An 11,415-nucleotide genomic window follows, 5' to 3' on the forward strand; every position below is an offset into this window, starting at 1 on the left:
AGAGATTTTGCAAATTTCTGGCAGACCAAGAGGATTTAATGGGGGGAAAAGGAAGTAGAACTCTGGAGCACACAGGAGTGGATACAACCGAAGGAGGGCTCTAAGCCAGTGGAAGGCGAGGACCCCAACCCAGGATCCTGAGGCGAGGGAGAGGGCTGCGGCTGCCCACCGAAGTCAGGTCCCTGCACAGAAGAGCTGCACTCCGGCCCTCGCTACACCAAGTGGAGCGGCCCCAAATCAAAGGGGTCTTCCTTACGCTGAAAGGCCCGGAGAAAAACTGCCTTCAGGCATTTGAGGTCCCAGCACAGTAAAAAGTTCCCAAACACCCGAAGGGAAGCCTGCATATTTTCAAAATCAGCCCCACACGGGACTTCCCTGGCGTTCCAGTGGTTAGGACCCCACGCTTCTACTACTGTGGGCCCAGGGTTCAGTCCCTGGTTGGGGAGCTGAGATCCCTCAGGCTGCGCAAATGCGGCCAAAAAAAAAAAAAAAAAAAAAAATCAGCCCCACAGACTCAGGTTTCTCTGCCTGCTTCCTCTTGCCTTAGACAACAATAATTACCAATATTTGAAGAGTACTTGCCGTACAAAGTAAGAAGCCAATCTTTTTAAAAAGAAGAAAACCACAAGTGACACTAGAGGACACAAGAAAGCAGAGAACTGACAAAATCCTTAACAGTATCCTCAAAGTCAAGGAGATAATGCATTCATCAGACATTATTACGAAAAAAAGAACAAGGAAGCCCTTAGAAATGAAAACTCTGTAGAAATAAAAAATTTTAAATAGGACTGGGAGATACATGGAAGCCCTATCCCAGAAACAAGAATAAAACGACACAGGAAGAGGATAAAGACGAGAGATTCAGAGAGTGAACCCAAGATGTCCATCATCAAACTAACAGGAACGCGTAAAACAGAAGAGTAAAAGCAGACCAGAAGAAATTCTCAAATGATACAAGAGAATTTCAAATTCCAGGGCTGAAGGACACGTCCCCAAAGTCAAAGAGCATTCATGGTGGGACTTGACATTTGATTGGCATTCTAGACATGGCTGAACACCAAAGAGGATCCTCACGAGTTACCCAAAAGGAATAAGGCTGCTTGGCAGAAACTGTTCATTGAAACAAAGAAAGCCAAGATTAAACCATGAGACCTGAACAAACTCAGATGTATAGGAAAAGAAAACGTCAGGATGATACCCGGGCTGGTCTGAAGAGTCGTCAGTCCAGATTAGAAAAAGGACACACGGCTGGGGAAGGGGACGGTTGGCGAGATCCAACACCATCCTTGGGAATTGAAAACGAGGTAAAGCATCAATGGGAACAGAAAGTGCAAAGAAAAAGAAAGGCCATCACAAACAATAGGAAAAAAAAAAAAGCTGTATAGACGGGAAATGTATTCGCTGGCTGTGAAGCAGTATTTGCTCAGCAGGGATAGAAGAGGTGAGATAAGATATGAAAAGCTCACTCATCCTATCATAACAGCAAGTCAAGAATGTATAAAACCAATACAATGCCAGCTTATTATTTAGAGCCATGGAGAACTTCCTCAAGAAACAACGAAAAGATATCAAAGAATTTGAGGAGTGGCGCTGACAAGTGGAGGAGGGGCTGTTGCTTCTCGTTTTCCATTGACATTTTATTGGGTACAAACCTTTATTACAATATCAAGTATGTGTGCAGCTTTTTAAGAACATGGACTTCAGACAGATCGCGTTCAAACCTGGCTGTGTGTCCCGGACAAGTCCCTTACCCTCCGTGAGCCTCAGTCACCTCCCTGTCCACCTGACTGGACCGCTGTGATGAGAAACGCTGGAAACGCTCGGCAGGCCCGGCCGCAGCACAGGACCCACACATGGCAGCCGTTTGCTAAAAATGAACGCCAGTGGTGACAGAATCCCACGTCCCAGGAACACACAGTTTAATTGCCAGACAAAGGAGAACTGGAGCTGAATCCACGGAGTTAACGTTACGGGCGGTTCAGGAGTTCCGAGCACCGAGTAGTGGTCCCCACGGCCGTCCCCCTCACTCGGGCCCGCCCCGGGTGAACCTGCCGCCTCCCGCACTTCCGCTCCGCAGCCGCGGTCCCCGCGCCCGCAGCCTCCGGCTTCCCGGGGCCTCTCGGCTCGGAGGGGCTGCACCGCAGCAGCAGCAGCGCGACCCCGCCCCGCCCGCCCCGCGGCCGGACGCCGCTCGTGAGGGGCAGGTCCCGGAGGAGAGGCCCGCGCCGGCGGGGGCGGCGGGGCGGGGGGAGGGGCGGCCGGAGCCGGGCGCTGAGGTGCGGCGGGCCGGCGGCTGACAGGGCTGACGCGGGGGCGCCAAGGGCGGCGGGCCGTTGGGGCCGGTCCCCGCGTCGGGGGGGCGGGGGCGGCGGCGCGGGTGCGGCGGCCGGAGGAGGGCGCAGGGAGGAGGGAGGAGGGGAGATCTCGCTCTCGCTCTCGCTCTCGCCCCGCGGGAAGGGGGAGGCGGAGACGCGACCGGCTGCGGGAGCTGCAATTACCGTGTGGGCTGCGGAATTCTCGTGGTGTTTGTCGAGGAGATGCGATAATGGCGTCCGTCCTCGCGAGAGAAGCCGCCGCTCTGCGCAGGCGCTGCGAGTCCCTCCCCGCGGCCCTCTGCCTTGCTCCGTCTGCGCAGGCTCCCTGGGCGGGCGGGCGCGGCGGCCGGGGGGCGGGGCGCAGGGGAGGGGCCTGCTGCTCGGGGCCTCCCGCGCGTCCTTCGCTGGCGCTGGTGACCGCCGGGCATGCGCACGCGTCGTGCTCCCGCACCGCAGTTTAGGCCCCTAGGCTTCTTTCTTCCCCGTCGCGCGCTCGGGCTCCTCGCTAGCCCCTGAGAAGTCGCATCGCTGGACCGTTGGAGGAATTTGCATTTTCTTTGAGGCCTAATGAATAGGAATTAGCTCCCCGACGACTACATATCCCGGAGGGCCCTGCGCGAGCTTCGAGCAGTGCATTCTGGGACTCGTGGTTCCTGCGTTTGCGCCAAGCCTGCCGGTACTTGTGGTCCCTACGCCCTCCGGTCGCCCGACTGCGCCCGCGCATGGAATGGTGGGACTTGTAGTTCAGATGCCGCTGTCGGCTGCTCCCGGCGAGGCTCCAGCTACTCCTCTGGCCGTGTTCCCTGAGTAACAGTGGGTGCTCAGGGGTCCCTAGGGCCGTCACAGGCTCGAGGGCACACTCCTGGGAAAATATGTATTAATTACACGTGATGTATATTTTATATGTAATTGATGTTAGTTATGTATCGTGTATAATATAGGGACAGTTATATATGAAAAACATAGTATGAATTTGGCTGTATTTATAGGGCATAAAAGTGCGTTCGTGGGTACTCGTAGGAAAAAAATTCCCAAACTATAGGCAGTTCCCAGAAATGTTATTCGTGCTTACTGGTATTGCTGGGATTACCACTGCTTTTCATTTTTCTTCTTTACACTCGCCTCTGTTTTCTGAGTTGTTTACAACGAGCTAAAATTCCTTTGATCCTCCAAACACGAAACGGTGGAGCTATTTTCATTCGGAAAGGAAAACGCTGTACCGTTAGTTTCCTGCCCACTTCTCTTTCGCCAATAATAAAACCGTACTCAGGGCAGTAACCAGCTGTGCGGCCTTGGGCAACCTTGTTGCGTTAGGGGCTCTTCAGGAAATAGCCCTCGGGGGTCTCCTGAGACTGGTCACTGGATTCCTCTGCAGGAAAAGTGCCCTAAAGAAATTCCAAAGAACCACAGAAGGTCAGCGCTGGGAAGATCCTGATAACGAAATGAGATCTGTCCTGTTCAGAGGTGAGGAACAGTCCAGAGAGACTGGAAACATTGCTCAGCAAGGTTACATAGCTGGGAAGAGATGAAAGCGGGGTCTGGAAGCCAAAGCACCTGGGTCTGGAGTCCAGAGTTCGTTTGCAGTGGGAAAAGGGTTTCTGAAGCCAACCACAAAAGTCCCAGGAGAGCCATGCTTTCTGTCCCCACTTCTGTCTCAATTACAACCAGTCTGAACACATAACTCTAAACTTCTTGACAAGGATTCATGAATATCTGACTAGAAAGCAGATGAACGTAGGGTGATATTCTTCACACTATTTCAGAATATCACCAAGTCCTCATCTGCAGCTCCCTTCCAGGCGTGGGTTTGCCTGCTCCTTCCTTTCCAGGCCACTGCTAAGTCATCGGAAGTCATTTTTAAGCTGATCAAAATGATAATCGTGCTTAGGCTGGAGTGCTTGACTTCTCTTTTCTGTTTTTGATGTTTCACGTTTATTTACTTTTCACTTTGCTGCCCAGGACGCTCAAATAGACAAAGGTGTGCAGTATTGACAGCTGATTAACCATGGTTTAAAAAAAATTAAATAGCTAGAAATTAGCGAAGACAACTGCTACCAATGAAAGTTGACTTGCCAACCACAGGGGACTCTTGTCCTTGCGATCAATCCTTACAAGAATCCAATCCAGGGAACTCCCCGGTGGTCCAGTGGTTAGGACTCCACACTTTCACTGCTGAGGGCCAGGGTTCAATCCCTGGTTGGGGAGCTAAGATCCCACGAGCCACACAGCGCAGCCAAAATAAAGAATCCAATCCAAGTTCCTGGAGTTAACTAGGCTGAAGTCACATCACTGGGGGCTTTATGGAAAGAGAGGGAGGTGCACCCTGGCCTGGATGGCACCAGACATGGGGGACCACATGGATGTGCGTGCACCAGGCGTTTGCAAAGATCTCAAAGGCCCCTTCTTCAAAACCGTGCAGGGGGCTTCCCTGGTGGCGCAGTGGTTGAGAGTCTGCCTGCCGATGCAGGGGACACGGGTTCGTGCCCCGGTCCAGGAGGATCCCGCATGCCGCGGAGCGGCTGGGCCCGTGAGCCATGGCCACTGAGCCTGCGCGTCCGGAGCCTGTGCTCCACAACGGGAGAGGCCACAGCAGTGAGAGGCCCGTGTACCGCAAAAAACAAACAAACAAACAAAAAACGTGCAGGGCCCGCTTCAGGCACACCCTGGAATCCTTAGAGGGTCCTGTTCCTGAAGATGCACCCAGCATGGAGCACAGTGAGGTATTTGTGAAGCCCTCAGTTGCCCAGGAAAAGCCTAGAAAACAGTATAACTCCATAGAGCAGGGCTGTGGGAGCAGGCCTGACGTGGGCTTGGAGTCCAAGCTCCCTGTGGCAAGTTGGCCGTCTCCTCTGGGAACTGGCGTTTCAGACTCAGAGCTCATGAGGATATTGGGAGGAGTCGATGAAGCAGAGTTTGTAAAGGATTTAGCGGAGGATCTAACTCAGGAAATGATCATATTACCGTGGGTTGAATTACCTTGCCTTGGCCAGGCACATCTTATAATCCCTTTTCATTGTGAAGAACATGAATTTCAGAGAGGTTAAGCAACGCACCCAGGGTCACACAGCCATGGCAGTGCTAGAGCTTTGAGGAGGAAGGTCGTGAGCTATGGCAGGAAAGGTACTCAGGATGTGGGATATGCGGGTCCTTTTTGGCCAGGGGACATGTTTTGTTTCCATCCTAAAATAACGGGAAGCCTTTACAAGGTGTGGGGCAAGGGTGGATATGATGAGATTTGCATTTTCAAAACTCACTCTGGCGGGAGTGTTGGAAAATGAGTTGGGGTGGGGAGGAGGGCTCCTGAGTGGACTTGGGGAGAGCGGTTGAGGCTGTGGCAGGGGTTCAGGCAAGAGACGGCGGAGGCCTGAACCAGGATGGTCACAGTGGAGATGGAGAGGCGGGGGGACCGAATCAGGAGATTCCGAGGGGTGACGTCAACGGGACAGGAGCACGAATCCGATCCTGGGGCAGGGGTGAGGGAGGAGGGCCTCTGGATGCCTCCTGGGCCTGCAGATGTGCGACTGTGTGGACGGATATGCTACTCCCTGAGCCTGCACTGAACAGTGCCTCTTTGTGCCCGGTCTACCCAGGGGACCTCTCGTGCAGTTCCTCCCCCATCCCAGACACCTGGAAGAGACCTGATTTGGGGGTGAACCGGAGTCCTGGGGACAGAGCTCAGAGGATGATTCAGGGGGAGTGGGAAGGAGCAGCAGCCAGCACCCCCTGCAGCCCCACCGCTGCCGGCGGGGATTCCACCCAGGCCAGGACAGACCACTGCCACACGTTCTGGGCCATCGATAAATTTAAGGAAGCGCCATCAGTAAAAATTCACTTAATGTAGAATTAACCATTAACCATTTTAAGGTGCACAATTCAGTGGCACCAGGTGCATTCACGGTGTTGTGCAACCGACACTACCTTGTTCCAGGACGTTTTCGTCACCCGTTACCCCTCGTTCCCCTTCCTTCCTCCCCCCTCCCCCCAGCTCCTGGCAACTGTCTGTCTGCATATGTGCCTGTTCTGGACATTTCATATCGATGGCATCACACGATATGTGGCCTTTTGTGACTGGCTTCCTCCCCTTAGCGTGATGTTTTCAAGGTTTATCCATGTTGTAGTGTGTGTCAGCATTTTGCTCCTTTTTTTTTTTTTAATTACTAAATTTTATTTTTTAGAGAAGTTTTCAGTTCACAGCAAAATTGAGCAAAAAAGTATAGATTTCCCACATACCCTCTGGCACCTCTCCAACCTACCCTGCATCGACATCACCTCTCGACCCAGAGTGGTGCGTTTGTTACAATCGATGACCCTGCACTGACACGCCACCATCACCCCGGTCCAAAGTCTACATTAGGACTCACTCTTGGTGTTGAACATTCTATGGGTTTGGACAAATGTGTAATGACGTGTATCCACCTTTATAGTCTCCTGCAGAGTAGTTTCACCGCCCTGTAAATCCTGTGCTCCACCTGTCCACCCCTCCCTCCCCGCAACCCCTGGCCACCACTGATCTTTTCACTCCCTCCATAGTTTTACCTTTTCCAGAATGTCACAGACTTGGAATCATGCAGTCTGTAGCCTTTTCAGATTGGCTTCTGTCACTTAGTCATATGCATTTAAGATTCCTCCGTGTCTTTTCGTGGCTCAACAGATCTTTTTTTTTTTTTTTGCGGTATATGGGCCTCTCACTGTTGTGGCCTCTCCCGCTGTGGAGCACAGGCTCCAGACGCGCAGGCTCAGCGGCCATGGCTCACGGGCCCAGCCACTCCGCGGCATGTGGAATCTTCCCAGACCGGGGCATGAACCCATGTCCCCTGCATTGGCAGGCGGACTGTCAACCACTGCGCCACCAGGGAAGCCCCGGATCATTTCTTTTAAACACTGAATAATATTCCACTGCCTGGATGTTCCACAGTTTATTCATCCCTTCACCTACTGAAGGTCATCTTGGTTGCTTCCAAGTTTCAGCAGTTGTGAATAAAGCTGCTGTAAACATCCATGTGCAGGTTTGTATGTGGACATAAGTTTTCAGCCCCTTTGAGTAAATACCAAGGGGCCCAATTGCTAGCTCATATGATAAGAGGATGGTTAGTTTTGTAAGAAACTGCCCAACCGTCTTCCAAAGTGGCTGCACCACTGCATTCTGACCAGCAATGAATGAGGGTTTCCGTTTCCTCATGCCCTCGCCAGCGTTTGGTGTTGTCAGTTTCTGGATTTGGGCCATTTCTAATAGGTGTGTAGTGGTATCTCATTGTTGTCTCATTGTTCCCTGATGACATAGGATGTGGAGCACCTTTGCAGATGCTTGTTTGCCATCTGTCTATCTTCTTTGCTGAGGGGTCTGTTCAGGTCTTTGGCCCATTTTTTAATCATGTTGTTTATTTTCTTAGTGTTGAGTTTAAGGGTTCTTTGTATATTTTGGATAACAGTTCTTTATCCGGTGCGCCTTTTGCAAATATTTTCTCCTTGTATGACTTGTCTTCTCCTTTTCTTGACAGTGTTTTTCACAGAGTAAAAGTTTTAAATTTTATTGAAGTCTAGTTTATCAATTATTTCTTTCATGGATCATGTCTTTGATGTTGTATCTAAAAAATCACTGGCAAGCCAAAGGTCATCTAGGTTTTCTCCTGTGTTGTCTTCTAGGAATTTTACAGTTTTGAATTTGCGTTTAGGTCTGTGGTCCATTTTGAGTTAATTTTTATGACAGGTATAAGGTCTGTGTCTAGACTGACTTTTTTTGCATGTAGACGTCCAGTTGTTCCATCACCATTTGAGCACTGCCTCTGCCACTTCCTAGCAAGGGGACTTAGTCATGTCACTGCTCTCAGCTTTGGTTACGTCGTCTGTAAGATGGAAACTAAGGTAGGACCCTTTGGAATACAGAAAAAAAATATTAAATGAACTTAATAAAAGGAACTTACTGATTCACATAAGTGAAAAGTTGAGAAGTGGACTTCAGGGTATAGGAACAGGAATTGCTTGGCTGAAGCGATGTCATTTTCTCTGCATGTGTCTGTCTCTGTCTCTGTCTCTCCCTCCCACCCTTCCCATCTCAGGGCTCAATTTTCTCTCCATTCTTGGGCAGGATCTCAAAGTGTTCCCAGCAACTGCAGACAGTGCGTATGTGAGCAGTTCCATAATCCCCAGGGAGAGTCAGTGCTTCTCTCCCCATAATCGCAGCAATTCCCAGGGCTAACGCTGACTGGCCAGTTCAGGTTCCCTGTGAACCACTTTCCCTCCAATTGGCCAAGCCTCAGGTACATGGTGGGGGGGTGGTCAGCTGGTTGGGGAGAGGGAGCATCCCAGGGAAAACTCAGGTGCTGTTACTAAAGGAGAGGGACCAGGCGTGGGGCAGACGTTACAGCATTTGCCCCAACACAGGTCTCCCTGAGCTCTCGTGAGACCCGGAGGAGTAGCCGACTGTGAGCTGTGACGTTGACACTGGCGTCTGTCTAGCGGAGCAGCGGAGGCTCTTTTCTCCCAGCAGCTGTTGAGTCACACTTTCCGGAAGAAGAGGCTGAGTGCGTCTCAGGGGAGGAGGAGGAACCGATTCCCTTGGGCTCCCAGGCAGCCCTGATTCATTGCTTTTCATTTGTCCCAGGACGCAGTGCAGTGAAGCCAGGCAGGTGATGACCATCAGGACAGCACTGCTAGTTTGACGTCCATGTAAAGACAAAATTTCAGCTACAAAGCATCCCCTCAGGCTCTTCAGATCGGGAATCAGCAGATCTATAAAATCAATAAAAGTGTATGCCAAAAATCATGGTATAAAAAATCCAGTGGAGAAACCAAAGAACTTACTGTGAAAAACACATGTAGAAACTTCCATGCGTTTTCAAGATTTTTGCCCAATGTGAGTTTTTCTTTCTTTCTTTCTTTCCTTCTTTCTTTCTTTTTTTAACTAGAATAGAATTTTTTTATGAATAGCGTATGTATCTTTTGGGATCTTAAAGTACTTTGGAGACCATTTGGTTGCATTTAGGAGTGAATTTTAATTTCTATCATATAAGAATAAAGCACTGGGAGTTCCCTGGTGGTCTAGTGGTTAAGACTCTGCACTCCCACTGCAGGGGGCGCGGGTTCGATGATCCCTGGTCGGGGGCCTAAGATCCCACATGCTGTGTGGTGCAGCCAAAAAGAAAATAGAAAGAAAAAAAAAGAAGAAGAAAGCATTATTTGAAAAGAGTAATGCCAAGAAATTTGGAGGGTCTTATAGAAAGGTGGGCTCCAAACTTTTTTGATCACACACTCATCTCAGCAAAAAGATTTTGAGTTTGCCCCTCCGATGCATGTGTATTTATGTATGAATTAGATCCGTGTATCAGATACTAATGTACTGTGTACTCTATGAAACGTATGAAAAATAGAAATTATAAAAGGTGAGAGAGGAAATAAAAATAGAAATTCCAGTCTTTTCTTCCTGCCCTTTGACGGATGTGTTTGGGGAGGCCTAGCAAGTCCAAAACCTGATGGGGTGGGTCAGCGAGCTGGAGGCCCAGGAGAGTGGTTCGGGGCCCAAAGGCAGAATGCCTGCTTTTCCAGGGAGAATCAGTCTTTGTTCTGTTAAAGCTTTCAACTGATTGGACGAGGACCACCCATTACGGCAGGTAATCTACTTTACTCAAAGTCCACTGATTCCGTGTTAATCACATCCAAAAAAAACCACCTATCCTGAAGCATCCAGAATAACGTTTGACCCAGTATCTGGGCACCACGGCTCAGTCAAGTTGACAGAAAATTCACCATCACAAATCCACATGAGGAAATTGCAATCCCCGAAGAGAATTGCAGGTCATATGAAGCTCACTAATTACTGAGTGTTTTATGGGCAAAAGGAGATAGTCAAAAATTAGAAGATGTTGAGTTGGATAAAATGAGGCTCTTTGTCTCACAATATAAGGTGAGTGGGTGAGAGCAGGACTTAGCACAATCTCTTGGGTGAGCAGCATCGCATGGATCGGCAGTGTCAGTGCATTTCTCCTTTGACCCACAAATATCAAACCTAGGAATTCCATTCAGAGATGTTCAGTGCAGTGTTATTTATAAGACAAAAAAAAGTCCATCTGTAGGGGGAGTGATTTGATAAATTATGGTATATCTTTTAATGAAATACTGTGTTAAAAAAAAAGCTATATACACTGATGGAGAAAATTATTCATGACCATTATTGGTGACCATATATATGTATATTTTCTACAAGAAACTGCTATCAGCAGTTCACTCTAGGAAAGATAGACTTTTCACTTTTGAAGCCCTTGAAATGTTTTCCATAACACACATGTATACGGCTTTTATATGTTTTTTTAATGGCAGAGTTCAGCTCCTACTGTAACAGCAATTGAATTGATGTCTGAGCCAGCCGTGAGGATGTCTGGGACAAGCCGGGTTGGTGGTACCTTCTAAGTGAAGCAGGACCCTGCCAGGTGGCTGCAGGGAGCAGGGAGACCCCAGACCCACAGAGACAGCCAGTGAGGTTGTCTACCTAAAGTAGGGAAGCTGAAGGCAGCAGGGCAGCCAGCCGACAGTGCTGAGGACACCCCCCTAAGAGCCAAGGGAGTCCTCGGGGTGTCAGCTGATGGATTTGTGATGCCAAGACCTGCCCCTTCAGGGCTCAGCCAGCACCTGCAACTTGGCGCGCTTGGCAGGGGGTAATGGAAGTGATACCACCTAAGCGCTTTCTTTGCATCAGTTCATTACAACTGATAATGAACATGACAACATAACAGAGTACGTGCTAGTATTTCCCCACTTTACAGATGAGGAAACCGAGGCAAAAGTCAATGAATGAAAGAATGAATGAATGAATGAATGAAGCCACCCAAGGGCTGGTACATTTCTAAAATGACTCCATGGGAAGAAAAGTGTATATATTCCAGAGTTGGTTTTTGTGGCTTGCAACCCAGGCAGTCAAACTCACAGGCCCATCAGAGAGTTGGATGGAAGCTGCAGACCAAACTGTGCGTCTGATCAGTGGGATTCTCGGGCCCTCGAGAGCCCACAAGTAGACTCAGTGTTCAGGACCCCTGTCCTGTGGGGTTTCCAGATCTAAGAATCCAGGATTCCAGGATCAATGATGCTATCCCTACTCCCTTGATGCTTA

Source organism: Hyperoodon ampullatus, assembly GCF_949752795.1.
Source record: "Hyperoodon ampullatus genome assembly, chromosome: 18".
NCBI lineage: Eukaryota > Metazoa > Chordata > Mammalia > Artiodactyla > Ziphiidae > Hyperoodon > Hyperoodon ampullatus.